Genomic DNA, 8,608 nt, shown 5'->3' on the forward strand with positions numbered 1-8,608 from the left:
GCGGCGGCGAGGAGCGGGGGCGGCCCCAGGTCTGCCTCCCCCGGCTCTGCCTCCCGCCCGCCCCTGCCCGGCCCCCCGCTCCTCCCCCGAGCCCCCGCACCGGCCCCGGGCCCGCGGGAGAGGCTTTCCCGATGAGCGGAGCACGTCCGTACCCCTGTCTATAGGCACCGCCTGTAGGTACCGCCTGCAGGTGCAGTCTATGGGTGCTTTGGGGGGATTTCGGAGGCCCGGAGCTAATTGCAAAGAGAGATTAATTGAGAGGAAGGCCCCGGTAATTCCATTCAGGGCACGAGCGCTGCAGGGACAGGATCATTCCTGCCCTGCAAGGGGTTTTGGCATGAGGGGCTGAATGGGTCAGCAGGATGGATGGATGGATGGATGGATGGATGGATTGCAGCTCTGGACAGCAGAACACAGCAATCCCCCAGCTTTTTGAAGAAGCAACTGGGATGTCTCTCTTCCCCAGCATAAGCAGAGGGTGGGAGCAGAGGAGGAAGGGACCCAGCAGCATGGGGCGGTGGGGATATCTGTCCAGGGAAAGGATGTGTGTCCCCAAGGCAGGTGCTCCAGGAAGGGCCCCGCGGATGTCCCCACCCCTCCTGGGCTGGGTGAGCCGACCAAGGCTGCAGGATCCATCACTGGGATTTGATGCTGTCGGGTTTTCTCCCAGGTGTCCCTCGCTCTGAACTGGGTGAGAGCCTTGGGGGACCAGCCCCTGCTGTGCTCGCCCCACCTGGAGCTCGGGAGGATGGAGGCAGCGGGGAGGAGGAGAGGAGCCATCCCTGCTCGCACACCGTGACTGCACCGCGCCGGGCTGTGAATTACAATCTCCTCGCAGTCAATAAATGCTGCGTTGTGTAAATCAGCGCGGGGTCGGCGGGATGTGCCGCTGCTGCTGCTGCTGCTGCTCACGCCAGAGGAAATTAGAGACAAAACCGCCCGTGCCACCTCAGCCCTTCTGCCGGGAGAGGGGCTGAGCAAAGGGTCTCCTGCAAATTCATCGCAGGGAGAAAAACAGGCCAGGTGGAAATTTCCATCTTTCCTCCTTGGCTGAAATAGCCAGATTTTGGCTCAGAGCACACCCGACTGCTGCGCCGAGCTCTGCACGGAGCCAGGGCTCAGCCTTCCCCACTCCCCTCTGGGCTGAGCACCTGCACAGCTCGCTGCACTGGTGCAAGGGGGGATTTTTTGGGCTGCTTGCTTGGGCTGGGTTTGCTCAGCTCTCACTTCATAGTGTCTCTGTAAAACCTCCAAACACCTCACTCTCTTTGGGGTACATCCCCTTGCCCTGCACCAGACCCCATCACCCTCCTCCAGGTGCCTCAGAAACATCAGAAAAGGGAGTAACTGTGATGGGGGTTCCCTGGCCGTGGCTGCTGCTGGTTGGCACCCAGACAGTGTGAATGCTCCATGAAAAGAGCAGGATGAGCTGCAGCATATGTGCACCCGCCTTTTCCCGGCGCTCGCCAGGAAGCATTACTCACCGCAGGGATTCTCCCCAGGAGCTGGTTTTCCCCTTCTGAAAGCCCCAGGAATAGAACCGGGGGGGTCCCTTGAAAGCAGCTGAGGGGACGTCTCAGCTCCCAAATGGATGTGGTGTTCTCTGAGCCACAGGGAGTTGCTGCAACCAAACAGTTTGTGGTAAAGGACAAGCCCCTGACTTTTAACATCTAAAATTACATGATCAAGAGGTCCCCATTTTGGGGGACAAAGGACTTTGAGTTCTTTCTCCTGTAGGTGCGACAAAGCCATGCTGGGGTACCTGAGGAAACTGCTACAGCTTGGAGGGCTCCCATCCCAAAGTGCCCAAGATGCCCCCTGAGCATGGGCAGGCTGAGCTGCCTCTGCCCAACAGGGGTATGGGGGTTTCTATGGGCTGGGCTCTCCTGCAGTTTTGCTGGGCTCTTCAATTTTTTAAGCTGGCCCTGAATAATTCAGCTTCCATATAGCTGGCTCGAGTTTGGTGAGCTTGGATGCTCCTTGGGTTTCTGCTTGACCCACTTTAACAGCCAGGAAAACCAGCCAGGCGTGACGCTCCTGGTCCCTGTGGCAGGAGGGACATTCACACACACACAGAGCCCCATCCTGGAGTCTCCCCCTGCATCCCACATCCAACATCCACAAAGCATCCTTCACCCACACTCCATATTTTCAGAGGTATTTTTGCCTTCTCCCCTTTTCCTGCCTCTCTCTGCTGTCCTGTGGCTCCCAGCACGAGCAGGAGCATCCCCACAGCGTTTGCAGGATTATGAGGAGGGATTTGCTTGGCTCCATGAACCAGCCAACACCCTGTGGCCACCTCTCCATGGCTCCTTGCTATGCAGAGCCCCACCTCGCTCTCCTGGAGCCTGGATCAACACTGACTAATCCCACTGGCAGAATAAGGAGCTGCTGATTCATTTGGCTCTGAGATGCCGGATTAGGATGATCTCCAGAAATGCCCTGTATTGGTTTTTTGCCCTTGCCTTTCCACTGGAGTCAAATTTTATCACTCATTGCTGAAGCAGAGGTGAGAGGAAGGAGAGACCTTTCAGATGTCTGCACACCTTAAAGGTCCCACCACACTGCCAAAAACCTTGAGCCACAGCCTTAAACCCTTGAGGATCCCAGGAAGGGGCTGTCCCTGCTGTCCCTCCCCATCCCTTGTGCCATGAGCCATCCCTTGGTTAAGGAGCTCCTTAACCAAGCCGTGCTCACCTTGCCGGGGTGCCATGAGTGTTCCATGCCCAATGGGTGTCCCCTCTGCACCAACCAGGGTGGGTGACACTGTTCCTGTGACCGCTGAGCAGAGGGGACCAGGCAAAGGGATGAAACATCTGAGCTCCCCCTCCCACTCCCCTGCGCTCAGCGCTCCCGGGAGGGCTGCACATCCATCTTTTCCGCTTCATGGGAAGAGCAGGCCGGTCTTAAGCCCGCAATCCCCTCTTGGAAAAGCTCCTTTAAATAGCATCGCATCCTTCGCATCCTTCCCCGGGGTCTGCTCCCAACGCCGGCCGAGCGTGTCGTGCCGGCACCGGGAGCGTCCTCGGCAGCAGCGGCTTTGCACGGAGACGGCGGGGATTAATCAGGGATGTTGCCTCTTGGCCAGAGTCACACTTGGGGGATTACTGGGGCCTGCAAGGAGCGGGGAGTAGCCAGGGAATTTGTTCAATGCAAGTGGAGGGGTTTGTCACAATCCGATTGCAGGCGAACAGAAATCCCCGGCGCTGGCGGGAGCTCAGCCCTGGAGGCCGCAGGGATTAAATGGTTTTCCCCCAAGCTTTGCAGCAGAACTGGGGTGGGAGGAGATGCTCTAAACCCAAAGCTCTGAGTTTAAAAGCTCCGGGGAGATGCAGGGGCTGAGCTGAGCATCAGCTTTGGGGCACCCAGCCCTCCTCCCAAGGCCAAGAATGAAATTCTTCAACACGGATGCCCCAATTCTCCTTCAAGGCATTACTCTGTGCATCCCTCCTGCCCTGAAACCAGCCTGGGAGAGCTGGAGAAACCCTGAGAGGATACCCATGGCCTTTGCATTCCCCTCGCTCCTCTTTGTTGGAACAGATTTGCATCCCTCACTAATTAATCCAAGATGAGCTCCTAATTCAGCTCCTTGATTGCAACTTTGCATAATTGCTGCTCGCAGAGGCAGAGAGGCAGGACAGGGTGAAAAAGGAGACAATCAGCAGTGGGTGTAGAGGAAGCAACACCGGGAAGGGTCGGTTCAGCTTGCTCCCACTCACCGGGCTATTTAGGGACCCAGGCTGGGAGAGATTTTTTCCCTGGAAGGAGAAAATGGTGACCCTTGGATGGGGCTTTTCCCCCATGCTGGGCTCACAGAGGGCCTCACCAGCAGCCATAAAACCTTTGGGCAATGGGTAAACCAGGAATTCTGCTATTCCCATCGTGGCACCACATGCTGACCTCCTGCCCATGCTCCTCTTTCCCCAGTGCTCAAGCAGCTGCCAGAAGGTTTCAGAGTGAACGCTCCACCAAGGCGAGCGAGGCAAGAACATCCCCCAGAGCTGGGGCTCCAGCCTTCTCCCCCAGTCACAGGGGACATCACACCCCATGGCCAGGAAGGCTGTTAAACCCCCTTCACCCCACAAAACACAAGGCCAACAAGAGCACAACAAGCCAGGCCGCCTCAGAAAACAAACCAGCGGCGCAGGGGAGGCTGGGCACGGGGATGGTGACACAATAAGTGGGAAAAACCCCTGCTTTTCCTGCCAGAGACTCCAAAGCCATTCCCACAGGGCTCCAGGGCCAGGTGGTCCCCCAGGGGTGATGCACCTGCTGCCACATGGGCGGGAGATGTGCACAGGAATCGACGCTGGTATTGGCTCACAGGTTATTTCACCACTTTCCTCTTCCCCCTCCACTCACATCCCATCCACAGACATCCCCCCTCCCCGTTTAACACCTCCACCCCCCTCTCCCCAAAAGCTGAGCGACAGGGCAGCAAACAGCAGCAGACAGGGCAGCCCCGCGCTCCCCATTCACGCTCCGCCCCGCAAAAGAAAAGAGCTACTTTCACCTCCAGCCTTTTCTCTAGAAAAATGCAGCTCCCAGCGCAGGGGCCCCTTCCCTGGCCCCACGGCGGGGGCTGAAAGGGGGTTTGGGCAGCCAGGCTGGCCCCACCACCCCTCTTAATCAGCTGGGGCATGCATGAAGCCTAATGCTGTCGTGAAGATTTGGGCACTATTGACACACACGGCGCATTAAACGCCTTACGGGGGATTTGCATAAGCTCGGGGAGGGAGGAAGAGCGCGGAGAAAAGTGTCGACAATGGGAAAGTAAATGCATTAAAGTGCTTAGGGGGAAAAAAAAATCTGATAAAGGAATAAACCAGTTAAGGGAATATATTACTCATAGCCCCGTTATTCAAATCCTGCCTTATAGGAAATCCTCTTAAAGCGATCACCTGATTGTGTGTTAAATTCCTAATTGAATAATAAAAGAATTATGTATTTCTTCCATAAAGGCACAAAGACGGGAGCCCAGGCGGGTGCTCGCTGAGGGAGGAACTTGGGGCAAGGAAGATGTGGGGAGAGGGGTCCTGGGGCAGCAGCAGCATCCAGGAGGGATGCGATGGGAGATGTGGGGCCGAGGGAGGATGGGGGTGTTGGGAGGGATGGTTGGGGAAGGCTGCAGCACTGACTGCCTTTGAGGGTAGTGGAGGAAAGGGAATTTTGAGGGGGTTACAGCAGCTCCTGAAGCTGCGAAGGGGTGGCCCCATGTCCAGCTCTGGGGTACCCCCACTGTTGACAGGAGCTGCAGGAGAGGAACAGCCCCTGCTGTCCCACTGATTCCCCAGCCAGAGCTGAGGGTAGGTAATATCTGCACAGCCTCCTCTAATGCTGCTGCCCTTCCCCCACATCCCTGCTATAAATAAGACGCAAAAAAATAAAAAAAGAAATAATCAAAAAAAAAGCACATCACCTGGCAGTCAAGAGGTGAGGGAGAACAGCAGGACTGACAAACACCAAACCCTCAGCCTGTGTGGGGGTGGCAGGGGGGAAGAAACAAAAGAGCTAAAAATAACCCTGGGAGCTGCTTTCTTCCCGGAGATCTTTTTTTCTTTTTTTTTTTTTAACCCAGCTGTTTCATTTCATAAACAGGATTATTTATTTATTTCTCCCCCTCTTTACTCCGCTTTTTACTTACGGGTTTTTTTTATTCAATGCCACCACTTTTCCCATCCTCGAGTCTCCTAAAAAGCAAGTTAAAAACCGAAACAAAACACCCGAAACCAAGGGAAAAAAAAAACCCAACACCAAAAAAACAAACCCAAAGCAACCGACTCGCTCCCTCCAGCAACGCCTTGTGCTGCCACAGCTCTTTATAGGTAATTGAATATCCCAGAGTGCACCTGCTAATGCAAACTCCCATATCAATAAGCAGCAGCAGCGGTGAGGGCAGAGGCAGCAGCTGAGAAAACAAAGCACCAGCGCCCGGCAAACCCCGGCCAAGCTCCGGGGCTGCCCGAGGCTTTTTATTAGGCAGGACTGGATTGCTGGAGCCAGGTTGAGGTCCCAGTCCAGGGCCAGCATAGGAGCTGGAAGCCAGCAGGGTTTGCAGGGAGGTGGGCATGGATTTATCCTCACTGCAGTGATCGATCTAGAGCCAAGCTAGGACAGGGCAGGGGGTGCAAAGCCCCCCAAATTCCCAGGGGAGACCCCTGGAGCAGCTCCAGCCCTACCAAGCAGCTCCCGGTTTTGCTCCATTTGCATGTCCAGCAGTGCCCGTACCTCCTCGATCCAGCATCCTCCAGCAGCAGCCAGGGAAATCAGGGATGACAGGAGCAGTTAATTCGAGCCTGCAGAGGCCATCTTCCCGTGCGAGCCTTGTTTTGTTTCCAAATAGACTTTCAATAACTAATTTCAGATGGTGAAGAGAAAAAGCTTCGCCCTGACCTCTTGAAATGCAAATTGCCTTTCGCCCTGGGAGAGATGAAAGGCTGTTTCCTATCTGAACCGTTAACAGGGGCTGAGATAACGTCGCCTGGCTCCCTCTCCCTGCTTTCATTTCGAAAATTATTTTCGGGTGAGAAGATGCTCTGTGTGATTTTGCTGCACTTGGTGCCCATGCAGAGCAGGGGGATGCCAGGGGGCACCTGGAGCAGAGTGCCCCCCTACCCTGATGGTGCACAGGGACACAGCTCAGGGTCTGTATTTCCCTACACACCAGCCCTGCTCCAGGCTCAGCCAACAACGGAGGTTGTGGGGCCAGGTAAAGCCCAGACTTTCGCCTTCCTCCTGCCAGGACTCAATTTTTGGGCCCAGCTCCAAAAGCTGCAGTACTATTTGTTCAGGAAAACGCAGCAGAGCAGCAGCACAGCCACACAGCTAAAGCCAGACCCACTCTGCTCTGGCCCCACCACCATCCCCTCAGCCAAACACGGCTGGATTAAACTCCTCCAGCCTCCCAGCAGCTTTCCCAGGCACACACAGCAGCCAAGAGCCCTCTACCTGTTTGAGCAGCTTTGGCTCAGGAGCTGGGTGAGGGCACACACACAGACCAGGGTTTTTTCCCCCTATCTTATGTTCTGCTCTAAGCCCTGGAGCACCCGTGCAGAGCAGATGCCCTCAGCACACACAGAAGGTGGGGTAGAGGGATGTTAAGGGAGTAAACAAAGGAAGGAGCAGGGAAGCACCAAGGAGAAAAGGGTGGGATGGCTTTGAGGATCGATCTTTCAGCAGAGAGAAGGCTGAGATGGTGCCAGCAAATGAGTAGGGAGGTTGTGGGAGGAAAAAGACTGGGTTGCTCCTAGGGAAGATGCAGAGATATTCTGACGGCTGGGATACTCCCAGGAAAGGAAGGAAAGAACATGGGTTTTCCAGGAAAATGTTGGGATGGCCCCAGGGAAGGGAAGAAAGAACAACAAGGATGGTCTGGAGTCAGAATGCTGGGATGCTTCCAGGGAAGGCACAGGGACACTGTGGCCCTGCACATCCATCCAGCAGCTGCACAACAGCACAGCATGGCCCCCTTGGCCCACAGCAGCCCCCTCTCTGCTGGCCCCAGCCCCCTCCTCCCCTTCATCAGCCAAAGGCCCAGGCTTCCTCTGGGCTGTTGCTCTGCCTGCCCTCCACAGATAAAATGAGTTATCAGCCCCGATCTGGAGCTGCTGAGGAGCAGCAGTGACGTGCCCACTTTGCCCGTGTCACCAGCCTGCCCCGAGCAGAGAGGAGGGGACAGAAGTGACAAGGGAGATGCTGAGCAGGAACCTGCCAGGCTGGCACCCAAAGGTGACTCTGTACCCACTGTGTGGACAAGGTGGATCCGATCACATGGATGAAGTGGATCTGTGCTGCTCTGGTCACTCGGTGCTCCTCAGCTCCTGATCAGACCTGTGCGCAAACAAGCCCCTCTCTCTCTCTCCTAAGGCCTTCCTTGCCCCTGCAAAACAGGAGCCAAAATATCAAAATACAGCCAAAATCCTTTAGCTTTACTCTATGGGCTTACCTGGACATAGTGATCTCCTAATCCTTTATTATAACCCGTAACTCAGGAAAACCCACTGCTAAAAATCCTACCCCAAGACACAACACGGTGCTGGAACAGACAGCATCACAAGTCCTCAGCTCCAGCAGGATGGGCACAGTGCCCTCATTAGCTCACAGTGCATCACTAATTAGCCAAAACAGGCCCTGCCAAGGGCCCAGCTGAGACTTGTCCAGGTCACACGTGGCACAGGAGAGGCGTGTGCCGGGCACTGGGAGTGGGTGCTGCAGAGGGACAAGGTGCTCCCAAGCACAGGCAGGATCAGAGCGATGCTGGTGCTCCCCTCTGCCTGCTGCTCCCCCAGCACCATCCCAGCATCTCTCTGGCTCTAAAATCCGGTGGTGCTGCATCAGCCTTGCAAACCAGCCAGAGCCGCTCTGTCTGGTACCTCGCTCCTTCCTCTGCTCCCACAAAGTGGGGTTGTTCACACCAGGATTGTGCTTCTGCTCACAGTTATTCCATCTTGGACTCAAGTCCTGCATAGCAAAGGGTCTCTCTCAGTACCTGAGCACTTCATAGATCAATCACAGCACAGCTAAACCCAAAAGCCTAGTCAGTACCAAAACGAAGCATGTCAGGAAGGACACAGGGACAGGCCCATATTTACCCTTGTAATAAGATAAA

Source organism: Myiozetetes cayanensis, unplaced genomic scaffold, assembly GCF_022539395.1.
Source record: "Myiozetetes cayanensis isolate MyiCay16 unplaced genomic scaffold, myiCay2020 scf20-37, whole genome shotgun sequence".
Taxonomy (NCBI): domain Eukaryota; kingdom Metazoa; phylum Chordata; class Aves; order Passeriformes; family Tyrannidae; genus Myiozetetes; species Myiozetetes cayanensis.